Source organism: Tiliqua scincoides, chromosome 6 (assembly GCF_035046505.1).
Source record: "Tiliqua scincoides isolate rTilSci1 chromosome 6, rTilSci1.hap2, whole genome shotgun sequence".
NCBI classification, from domain to species: Eukaryota; Metazoa; Chordata; class Lepidosauria; order Squamata; family Scincidae; genus Tiliqua; species Tiliqua scincoides.
The window spans coordinates 80,220,529-80,231,766 of NC_089826.1; positions in this window are offsets into that span (position 1 = coordinate 80,220,529).

An 11,238-nucleotide genomic window follows, 5' to 3' on the forward strand; every position below is an offset into this window, starting at 1 on the left:
TCACTAAGTCACATCCAAGACAGTGCACTTATAAACATTGTGATAGATGCACATCTATTAGCAGGAGCCTACTTCCATATACAGTTCTCCCTTGTCAGATTAGGGCAGTTGGCTTACAAATGAAATACAAGATGCGATTGAGTGCAGAGGATAGATTTTTTTTTTTTATAGTAAATACCTGGAAGCCCAACAAGGCAGAGGGAAGTGGGAGTGACTTGAAACTCCAAGACTTACTGCGACTTCTTGTGCCGGTGTGGCACATGATGTCAGTGTCCCGTGACCCAGGAGTGACATCACTACCAGAATAGTCATCACTTCTGGGTCACCTCCAGTCACAACCCTTCCAGTCATGTCTGGAGATGTTCAGAGTGCTAGAATGGCTGCATGTGTTGGTGGTCAGGAGTCAATGAACACATATTCCTGTTGAAAATGTGTTCTCTATGTGCTTGGGACTGATGATGTCACCTGAAAACAAGCTCTATGACAGTTGAAATGTGTCGGGCTTCCCAATGCTGTTTCCACTAATCAGTCTACCTCTGCACCCAAATATAAATTGTCTTGTACATCTTTAAGTGGCACATGTTTGGTGGATTGCACTATGATCTTAGCTTTATCTCTAATCTTAATTTTGAACGCGTCTCTTTAGGTTCAAGGAAAGGGAGACATGTTGCCATGCAGGCTGAAAAAGCCCCCCTCTCATCTCTCCCCAGAGCCAGACCTGCAAGGTTTTCATCAAGTGGAAAAGACAATCATGTATAGCTTGGTTCAAGTTGTAATCTGTAGCTCAGCTCTTCTTGACCTGAGGTGTCTGCATGGAAGCATTAAGAATATCAAGGAGAGGTTTACACATATTTGTAAACATGTGCGTATTTGAGGACGTTTCTTTAATCTTTGAGCATAGCACTTTATGGTTTAGCTTTGGTTGAGGAGCTGGTGTTTTTTTCTTTTTTTGTGGTTTTTAAATCCACGGCCATTGGGACAGAATAGAATCATAGCAGGAACTATTTAAACAATTTTCCCTTTTTTATATGCTCATCTACTCATTTTTCCAATAAATGTATTAAAATGCCATAATCTTAACACTTTGTAATGATTAAACATCCATAGATGTTGTTAGCTGCAGTTGACAAAAGTAACTAAACAATCCATTGCATTTTCTACAGTATCTGTTCCAGCACAGCTAGGTGAACCTTTTGTGCTATAAGATATAATTATGCCAACTTTGGCATAATGAAGCACTTAACCTTTTTTATTCCTGATCCCTTTGTGAGCTGCCAAGGGTGCACCAAAACCACAGTGGTCTTTTTGTACCTCTTCTCTTGGCGCCCCAGTGCCGAGAGAGGAGGTGGTATGTAGACTGCATTTCCCCTCCCTAGCAGAGAGATGGATGCCCATAAGCACAGTGTGCATATATCTGCCGCTAGTGTCCTCACCACCATGACAGTGCATGACTGTTAGATTTTGTATCTGCATAGCATTCTCTGTGCAGTGTGAATGACTTGTCCATGGCAACCTGTGCAGAGATCTCTCACTGTCTCAGGACCATGGTGCCTTTTAGCAGGAACAATAGATACCCAAGACAGATGAAGAGCCAGGAGTTCATATGTACATATTGAAACAAGTACCCTTACAAATGACAAATAGGCTTTAGAAGCATCCAGTGTGAATTGAAGCTTTTTCAGTCATGCTTTGGCACCATTACGGTTTGATGCCGTTCACATCTCTTTCTTGTGTGATCTTTTCCATACTTTCAGTTCTCCCACACATATAACTGTGGCTCTAATCTCATGGAGGTGTTGTGCCGCCACTTGTGAATGAATACTGGCACTTATTTAGCATTTGCTCTTGACAGCAATTAAGACATTGGCATGCTACTATTAAAAATATCTATTTTTGATTGGTTTGGACTAGCGATTTATCTTCAGCCTCTTTCCAAATGGCATACGTTGCATTCCACTCATTTACATGAGCAATGTAATTATGCTAGGTGTTTGTATGTTTACTCCTGTACAGTCCCTATAGCAGTGGTTCCCAAATTTTTTTGACTGGCGGCTCCCCGACCTACTGGGCCATTGGCCACGGCTCCCCCTTAGGACTACAATCCTATACGTTGTAAAGGCTGACAGGGTTTTTGTCAGGATTGTGCAGCTCCCCAGAGAGCCAAGGCTCAGTGTTTGGGAACTACTGCCCTATAGTGTTTGAACTGCAGCTCTTCTCAGTACACGTGTGGATTGTGCACAGCAGCTAGTGCATTGAACTTGTGTCCAAGTTTAAAAAAACAAAACTTTTGTCAGTGACCTATGAATAGCCTTGAACAATCACTAGCTAGTCTCAACAGAACTGTAGTTGGACACAACCAGTGGTACATCACAGTAGCCCTGGCTGGGGACATATGTCCTTATCATGATGCCCCATAGGCATGCACTTTAGGGACAGCAGTGTGGTGGGGGTTAAACCTCTTCCTGGTGAGGTCAGTGTGGCACTAGCAGCACATTTTGCCCTCTCTTAACTGTATCCCAGATTATAACCTGGCAACTGTCAATAGAACTTACTGGAAGTGGGTCATATGTGAATCTATCATAGCTTCATAGCCCCATCCTGGGTTCTGTTTCCTTCCAAATTCTGAGCCACAATTATGTCGGTGGAAATAAGTTTACCTGCTCATGGATAAGTAACTCGGACACAGTTAGCCTCATTAGATTAATAAATTGTAACATATTTTTGTAGACTTACTGCAATGTACCAAACTGCTGATAGCAAAGAGGTTTAGAATATATAGCACTGAAAATATTTGCTAGCAGAAATTACGCTGATTCATTTTAAAGAGAGAGGTGAGCAGGGCTACTAAAACTTTTGCCTTTATGCCCACTGCTAAATTCCAGTGTAATACTGAGGAAATCTGTTTTGCTGAAAAATTCAATTTAGCTTCTGTTCCATTATTCTTATCTAGGTGGTCACAGTAATTCTAGTTCCTCCTCCCCCGCCCTTGGAACACTACAGCTGCAGCTCTCGTCTTTGATTTTTCCACTCAGTCATCCTAGTTTCTCAATTTAATTGCAAAAAGATCTAATAGTGACCTCCCTGAACATGGAAAAACACTGGCTCTAAATGTTTTATCCAGGTGCAGCAAGATGTGTGTCAGATTTGACCTGATCTCTCTAAGTACTGAGTTACATAAGAATATGTACATTTGTGCCATGCCCAAATCCTCCCAAGCCATACGTTCAGCAAATCTGGGTGTTTTTGTACAGAGAGATCCACACCCATGACTGCCAAGTCATATATAGGAGCACAAGATACAGTAACCTTGCTGAAGCTAAGCAGATTTGAGACTGGTCAGATGGGATGTATGCCCTCTTGAGTTGCAAAATGGAGGAAAGCTGGAAAATAAATATTTCTGCTTAATACAAGGATTAAGAAGCACACTGCCATTGCTATACCCAGATACTTCTGCATAAAATCTTGAATAATACAGGAACCAGCTTCTCGCAGTTGAAACTGAGAAACATTCTTGCATCCCAGGTAGACATGTTTCTACCTCTATATAGCTTAAGTAGTTCTAACTTTTTTTTCTTTTGGGGAAGAAGTGAGTGGGCCCCTTATTTACTAAGGTATATTCTGTTGAAATAAAAACCACTACAACCTCTTAGGTTCACCAGATACAGTCAGTAAACCAATTTTGAAACTCCTTCTGACAGGCAGATAAAAATCTTCACAGTAGCAGCCAATAGGGTCTGTGCAAGTTCCCATTAAATCAAGCCTACAGAATTCTGCTCCAACAAAGGCATCTATTTGGATGAGCCAATGGAAATTCATATTCTTGACAATGCAATAAAAGTCAGGCTGATGTGTCTTTTGGGGATTTTAAAAGCTTAAAATTTCTTAATGCCACTCCACAACCACGAAAAACTACAGAAAACTACACGAAAAAACAGAACAGAAAACGTATCTGACACAGGATAAGCAACCAACATTTAAAGATAATGATGTGCCTTATATCTACCCAGAGAGTGGAAGCTTGAGTTTCACAACAGCATCACTAGTCAACTGTACAGTTTTTAACCAAAAACTGAAAAATGAAGAGAACGAGTAGCTGGCAGTGCTTGCACTATTGTTTTGTATATCTTTGTGATCTTTTTTGTTTTTCTGCTGCATACGCATTTTTGATCATGAAGTGATCTGGGGTTTTGGCTTCATACTAAACCATGAACATTATTCATTGGCTGTACTTCTTTGCATGTACATATAAGACAATTTCAGTATAGGTCATATAAGAATCAGATACTGTCTTTTTAACAGTATGTTGTAATTTTTCTATCCTTTTACTGCTAATTATATATTCTCTCTGGTTTTATTTTGTGCACAGATGTTAATATATTTATGTAATGTGATGTGTAAAAGTTATTCACGAATTCAATAGATTGTTTACCTTGGTGCAACGCTGTATAAAAATGCAAAGGGTTTTTAAAATCTTACAGATTATAATAATCAGAACATATGGTATGCTTTAAACCATAATTTTCATTTATTCTATGAAAGCGTTATCATAATTTTAAAAAAAATCTCTGAAAGGTCATTGATTGTAGAGGAAACAAACTCCTAAAGTCTCATTTAACAAACCTTCACTTTATCAACATTTTTGCTAAGTGTTTGGTGGTGGGGCTAAACAATTTGTAGGAAATTATATCCAACTCAGATTAAACTGGTTGTAAACTATCAGCTGTCTTTTTATTTGCTTTAGATCAGGGTTTCTCAAACTGTGGGTCATGACCTGATTGTTGGTGGGTTGCAAGGCTTTAGCTGATAAGCTGATAGCTGAGAAGGCAAATGCGTGGAGCCCTATGGAAAGTGAAACTGAGCCATAGCGCATGTTTACTTGTGGGTAGGCGACCATGCCTTAGTTCACTGCAAAGGACAGGCCGAGAGAAATCCAACACCACCAGAATGGTCCCGATCCAATGAACACAGCCCCTAAAAAACACTGGAGAAGGAAGTCCCTCCAAGCTTACATATTGAGTGTTATGGAAAGCAAAACAGCTTCATGTTTGCATTTACTTGTCAGTAAGCAAACATGCCTTGGCTGGTGGTGATGATCAAGCAAAGGGGAATGCAGTCACCAGAATGGACCCAATTGGATGAAAGTGGAACTCACCAAATGCTCCAGAAGGCAACTTCCCCCCTCCCACTATAAAGGATAAAAACAGAGACTTCAGCTGGCGGCATACTGGGTTTAAAACTGATTTAATCACAAATCACTGAAATGATTTAAATATAAGAGGTTAAATTGAACTGGGTAGGACTAAAAATCTTGCTGATTTTGGGGGGGGGGGGTTTAAGGTTTTTTGCAAGCAGGCTACAGCCGTAATTCACTTGGTGGAACAGGGTTGTCGTCCCATCTCATATCCCCTTTAATTATCTGCAATTGTTTTAATTTGCTTGATGATGTCACTCCTGGCCACGACATCACTCCAGGTGGGTCCTGGACAGATTGTCATTGTACGAAGTGGGTTCCGAGCTAAAAAGTTTGAGAACCACTGTTTAGATGTTTAAGGTGTCCCCAATTGTTCCAAAATTAGCACCCAAGTTCTCAGTTGATTATTTAGCTTTGAATATCTTCAAAACCTGGATTTCAGCAAAAGATATGTTCACTTTAATATACTGATGCTCGCATTTAATTTCCCCTGCCTTTTTGAAATATGAAATATCCTACAACCAAAGTAAAAATCTAGAAAGTAAAAATCTCCAGTATCCATTCTTCAACCAACCTTTAAACAACCAGTTTATCAATATTTCAACAATTTTCTGCACTATTAAATTCTAGCTATATTGACTACAATTACAAAGAGCTAAGGGCTGAAGCCTACCTAACTTTCCAGCACCAGTACAGCCACAGTGTAGCCTATAGGTAAGGTAACAAATGTTCTTTTAACTTGAGGTGGGCCTCCATTACTGACCCACCACAGGAGGATGCAGTACATACCCTATTGGCACAGCTGCATCAGCACTGAAAAGATGGATAGTCCTGGGCCCTGTTTTCCTCTACATCAGTGATTTTCAAAGTGGGCGCTAGCGCCCCCCAGGGGGCGTTGGAAAGATCCAAGGGGGCATTTAAAGTAAAATGGGCGTTAGGGGGGGCAATGGGGACAAAGTGGGCGATAGGGGGGCAGTGACAGGTCAGGCCAGGTGAAAAACGCTGGCCGCCACCAAAAAAAGGGGTTCCAGGCGGCCAGCGTTTGAATTTGGCACGCTTTGTCCTTGCGCGCCTCTGATTTGTTTTTCTCTGCCTGGAGTCAATAAGCGGGAGGAGGCTCCTCCCCCCCTCACCGCTCAGAGCGCTCCAGACTTCTGAAGCAACAGCCTTGTGAGTGCTCTTCCCCTGCGCCGCTTTGCCGCCTGCCTCCCTGCTTGTGTGGCCACAGCCTCAACTCTGGTTTTGGTGCCTGCCTGCTGCCTGTGTGGCCACAGCTGCTTGCCTGTGCCATGTGCCTGCCATTGCCACCACAGCCTCTGCAGCGGTGCTGTGCTGCCTGCCTGGGACCAACACAGCTCAGCAGCAGCCTTCTCCATTGATATCCAGGTAAAAGAGAAGGAAGCATAAGTGTGCAATCCTGAGGCTGTCTACTCAGAAGTAAGTTCCATTATTTTCAATGGGACTTACTCCCAAGAAAGTGTCTTAAGGATTGCAGCCTCAATACATTACGTTAAAAACATTACTCATCCTACTTGTGTCTACTCATAAGTAAGGTCCATTACTCAGTTGGGCTCGCCCCCAGTCCAGCAATCTCCCCCTCCCAACCCCCCCCCCGCACTTGCATCCCCTATCTCCCAGTCTGAGCCCCATCCCAGTTGTGTCTACTCAGAAGTAAGCCCCCTGAAATGAAGTGGCTTGGATTGCAGCCTAACTAGTCTTGCCCCCCCAACCCCTCTGGACCTGCCTGCACTGCCCCAAAGAAAATCCCGTCATGCATGCACCCCCCCCGCCCCAAGATAAAAAATATATGCAATATATTTATACATATTTATTTATAAATTTATACATATACAAGATGGTTGATGCTGGATGCAAAAAGGTTGGTTGCAAAGTTTGCTGCAAGTAGTGGTGTGTGATTTGCACAGGTGTTTCTTGACTTGGCCTGCTGGAGACTTCTGCAGACTCTGCAGAGAAGGTTGGTTGCAAAGTTTGCTGCAAATAGTGAGTGCGTGCTTTGCAAAGAATTTGCATATTCTTGTTCCAGAATAAAATATGGCTCCAACACAGCAAACAAAAAAGAAGTGTAGGCAATACAGTGTGGAATATCTGAAATATGGATTTGTACCAGCACCAAATAACGAGCAGCAACCAATGTGCCTACTGTGTGAGGGACTTTTTTCAAATGAAGCCATGAAACGTTCCAGGCTCCTACAACATTTGAAGAAAATGCACTCTGATAAAGCAGACAAAAACTTAGCATATTTTCAGTCACTTCGGGAACAATTACAGAAAAGGAAAAAATATTGTAAATATGTTTGCTAGCACTTCACAGCAATCCAGTGATGGTTTGCGTGCATCATACAACATCTCATTGCTAATTGCTAGATCTGGTAAGCCTCATACAATTGGGGAACAGCTTATTCTGCCAGCAGTCAGTGAGGTTCTGCGCACAGTTCTACACAAGTCACCCGAACAAATTATTAAAGCTATTCCTCTCAGTGATAACTCTGTTCAAAGAAGAGTGGATGAAATGGCTGAAAATATTGAAGACACATTGTGCAACATGCTTAGAACAATAGAATTTGGTTTACAATTAGATGAGTCCATTCTTCCAGGCAATCAATCTTTGCTTCTTGCTTATGTTCGTTTTGTCAAAGATGAAAGTTTGGTTCAAGAGCTGTTATTTGCAAGACAACTAGAAACAGATACAAAAGGGGAGTCAGTATTTCGTGTTGTTGAGACTTTTTTCAAGGAGAAAGATATCCCATTTACCACCATTCTTGCTTGTGCAACAGATGGGGCACCTGCGATAACAGATCGTTACCGTGGCTTCATCAGTTTCTTGAAAAAAGCTGTACCTGGTGTGTTTACGATCCACTGTGTAATTCACAGGCAACATTTGGTCGCAAAAAACCTAAGCAGTCGACTTCACGAATCATTAAACACTATTATCAAAGCGATAAATAAAATTAAGGCACATGTTCTCAATTCTCGATTGTTTCGACAGCTCTGCATTGAGAACGATGAAGATTTTGAACATTTGTTGTTGCACACAGAAGTTAGATGGCTGTCAAAGGGAAACTGCCTGAGACGTTTCTATTCAGTTTTTGGAACAGTTGTTGAATTCTTCCAAGACTCAAATCCTGTTCTCTCTGATGAACTAAGAAACATCAAGCATGATACCGCCTACTTGTCTGATGTATTCACAAAGTTTAACGAAGTTAATCTGCAACTGCAAGGAAATGAGATTAGCCTTATCAAAGTCAAATCTGTTCACGTTTCGCTCGAAGTTACAGTTGTTCAGACGTAACATAGCCCATCGTGAGCTCTTTCAGTTTCCGAGCCTCTCTGAATTGGAGAAGGAGAAGAGCATACCAGATGATAACCTACAAGTGTATTGTGCACACCTGGATGAGTTGCACAGAGACATGTCTGATAGATTTCAGGATCTTTTTTTGCTTCAGATACCAGACTGGGTGATAAATCCATTCCTAGATATCGGCAATGATGAAACAGGAATGGTAGAGGAAGAACTTATTTCACTCCAAAATGACATTGAGCTCAGGCCAAAGTTCAAACAGTCATATCAAGACTTTTGGTTACAAAAAAAATTTTTTGACCGATACCCTGCACTGTGGAACAAAGTTAAGATGTACTTCATTGCTTTCCCTACATCATATTTAGTGGAGCGAGGCTTCAGTGCAGTCGCCTACCTACTTTCCAAGCAAAGAAACAGACTGAACATTATTGAACGTGGGGATCTAAGACTTTTCCTTAGTTCCTTCCAGCCAGATGTTGATAAGCTGATATCCCTACACCAAATACATCCATCCCATTAAACTTGTGAAGACGACATAGTTGCAGAAGAGATGCAAATTTAGCTTTTTAAAAATGTTATTTATTAAAAATGTTAAATGTTATATATTTAACTTTAAATACTGTCTACTAGATTTATTTGTCAAATACATACGTTTTTTTTTATAGTGTTGTATTACTTGTTTTGAATTTGCAGTAGACTATTAAGCAAAGAGGTGGGGAACGCTAGGAATTTTTCCTGGGCCTTAAGGGGGCGTCAGCCTGAAAAAGTTTGGGAACCACTGCTCTACATGATAAGCACTGCTTGTCTTCAGCATTAATGGGCTGTAACCTCTATACCACCATCACTCTACCCTTTCCACAGGCACCTTCTTTTGTTTTTTCAAATAAAAAGCATTATCTTTGAACAGTGAAGCAGCCATAGTACTATAGAGACAATAATTTAAGAAGAGGGAGAGAACTGTGGGAAACAAGGGCAGAAGGATGGGAAAATGTTAAGCGAAGACTGCTTTAAGCAGAAATGAGAAGGTGCCAAAAGGTGCACAGAAAGTGCAAAAAGGCAGAAATGGGGCCATGTGCTAAAAAGTCAGGACCATGGAAAAAGAAAATAGGATAACATAAAAAAGTAGTCAAACTCAATGGAGCAGGTTGGTCCAGCACTGGTGTAGTTATACAGCAGTTACCAGAATCCAGGGACAGGATTTAGCAGCATCTTGTAAATACAGATACCTAATATTACATGAGTTACAAAAGCTTTCTTATGTGCTTCTTAAACAGGGTGCGGATAATATTTCACAACTGCACAACTTCACAATCATGATTTACAATCCAAGATGACAACATGTTATATACACAAACCCCAAATTCTGCAGGAAGATGACAATTCTGAGTCAAAATATGATATTGCACCTGTTGTTAACATTTGATTCCTGAAATGTTCAAATAGCAACAGACCATGGGTTGTATCCAAAGAACGTTAGTCCTGATTAAACCCCATTGAAAGCTACATCTTAAGTTCATAATGACCAACTTCTCATTGATCTCAGTAGCATTTAGTCGTGATTAATGTTCTTAAGATACAGCTCAATAACAGTTTCAGAATCTTCTGCTAGCTGACAGCCCAATCCTGAGCTCCCAGGCTCAGCGGCTCCATGCAGGGCTCCCGCCGAATCCTGTGCCTCCCGTGCTACTGCGGGAGGCACCTCGGGAGAAGGGGATGTTTGTCCCCTTCCCCCGCATAAGGGAAGCAGCCCCGCAATGGGGCTACTCACTTTAGCGGCAACCAAAAGGTTGGTACTAAAGTAAAGGCACTCATGTAGGACACGCAGCCCACCACGAGTGCCTTGAATCCTGCGGAGCTCAGCTCCATGGATCCGCCTCTCCCCCTCCCCAGAACACCTCCCCCACGCCCCCGGCCACGCCCCCGCCTCCCGTTCCACAGCCCAGCGGTCCAGGAGACTGCCGAGCCATGGAACCCAGGCGCCCGCCACACGCTAGCCCAGTGCTGGCTGGCGCTGGGCTAGCTCCAGTGGGAGCCCAGCGGTGAGCCCCACAAACGTGCCTTATGGCATGTTTGCGACTGTGGTCCGTGCTGCGGACCTCAGGATTGGGCTCTGAAGCTGTCGTGCTTGGAGGCACTCCCCTGGTCTTGCACCACTAATGGCTTGTTTTTTTCAAAACGTGTAATATGAACCTGCCCTTAGAGGAAAATATGTCTTGCATACTTCTGCATGTCACTGTTCTGTGCATCTTTGCAAGAGAGTTGATTTGATGGTCCAGTTGCACCTAAAGCAGAAATGTGGCAGAATGAGCCCACCCCCCACCCCTTGGGAACTGATGCAAGGCTAGAGCAGAGAATCAAGGCAGTCTGCTGGCAGTGGCTACTCTGGACTCACATTTAAAAATATTTAAAAATTTTGACCTGTTTCTGGTAGTGCACTAGTAATTCTTCCACTGCACACCGGTGTATACCATCACAATGGGCTTTGGGTAAAGCAACAAGAAGTCATGAGGAAAAGATCCAGTTAGATAAATCTCATTATCTGGACACTAAATCCATCTACAACACTGCTGCCCCATGCAAGCATCCCCAGTTCTGATCTGTTACTTTAAGTATAGAGGCTAGAAGTTTGGGTCAAGATAAAATCTGAGATTGCTAGAATTTTTACACTAGTCAGATTCTGCCAAAATTATGCGCAATATACAATAGGCTCAGTTTCTCATCCATTTTT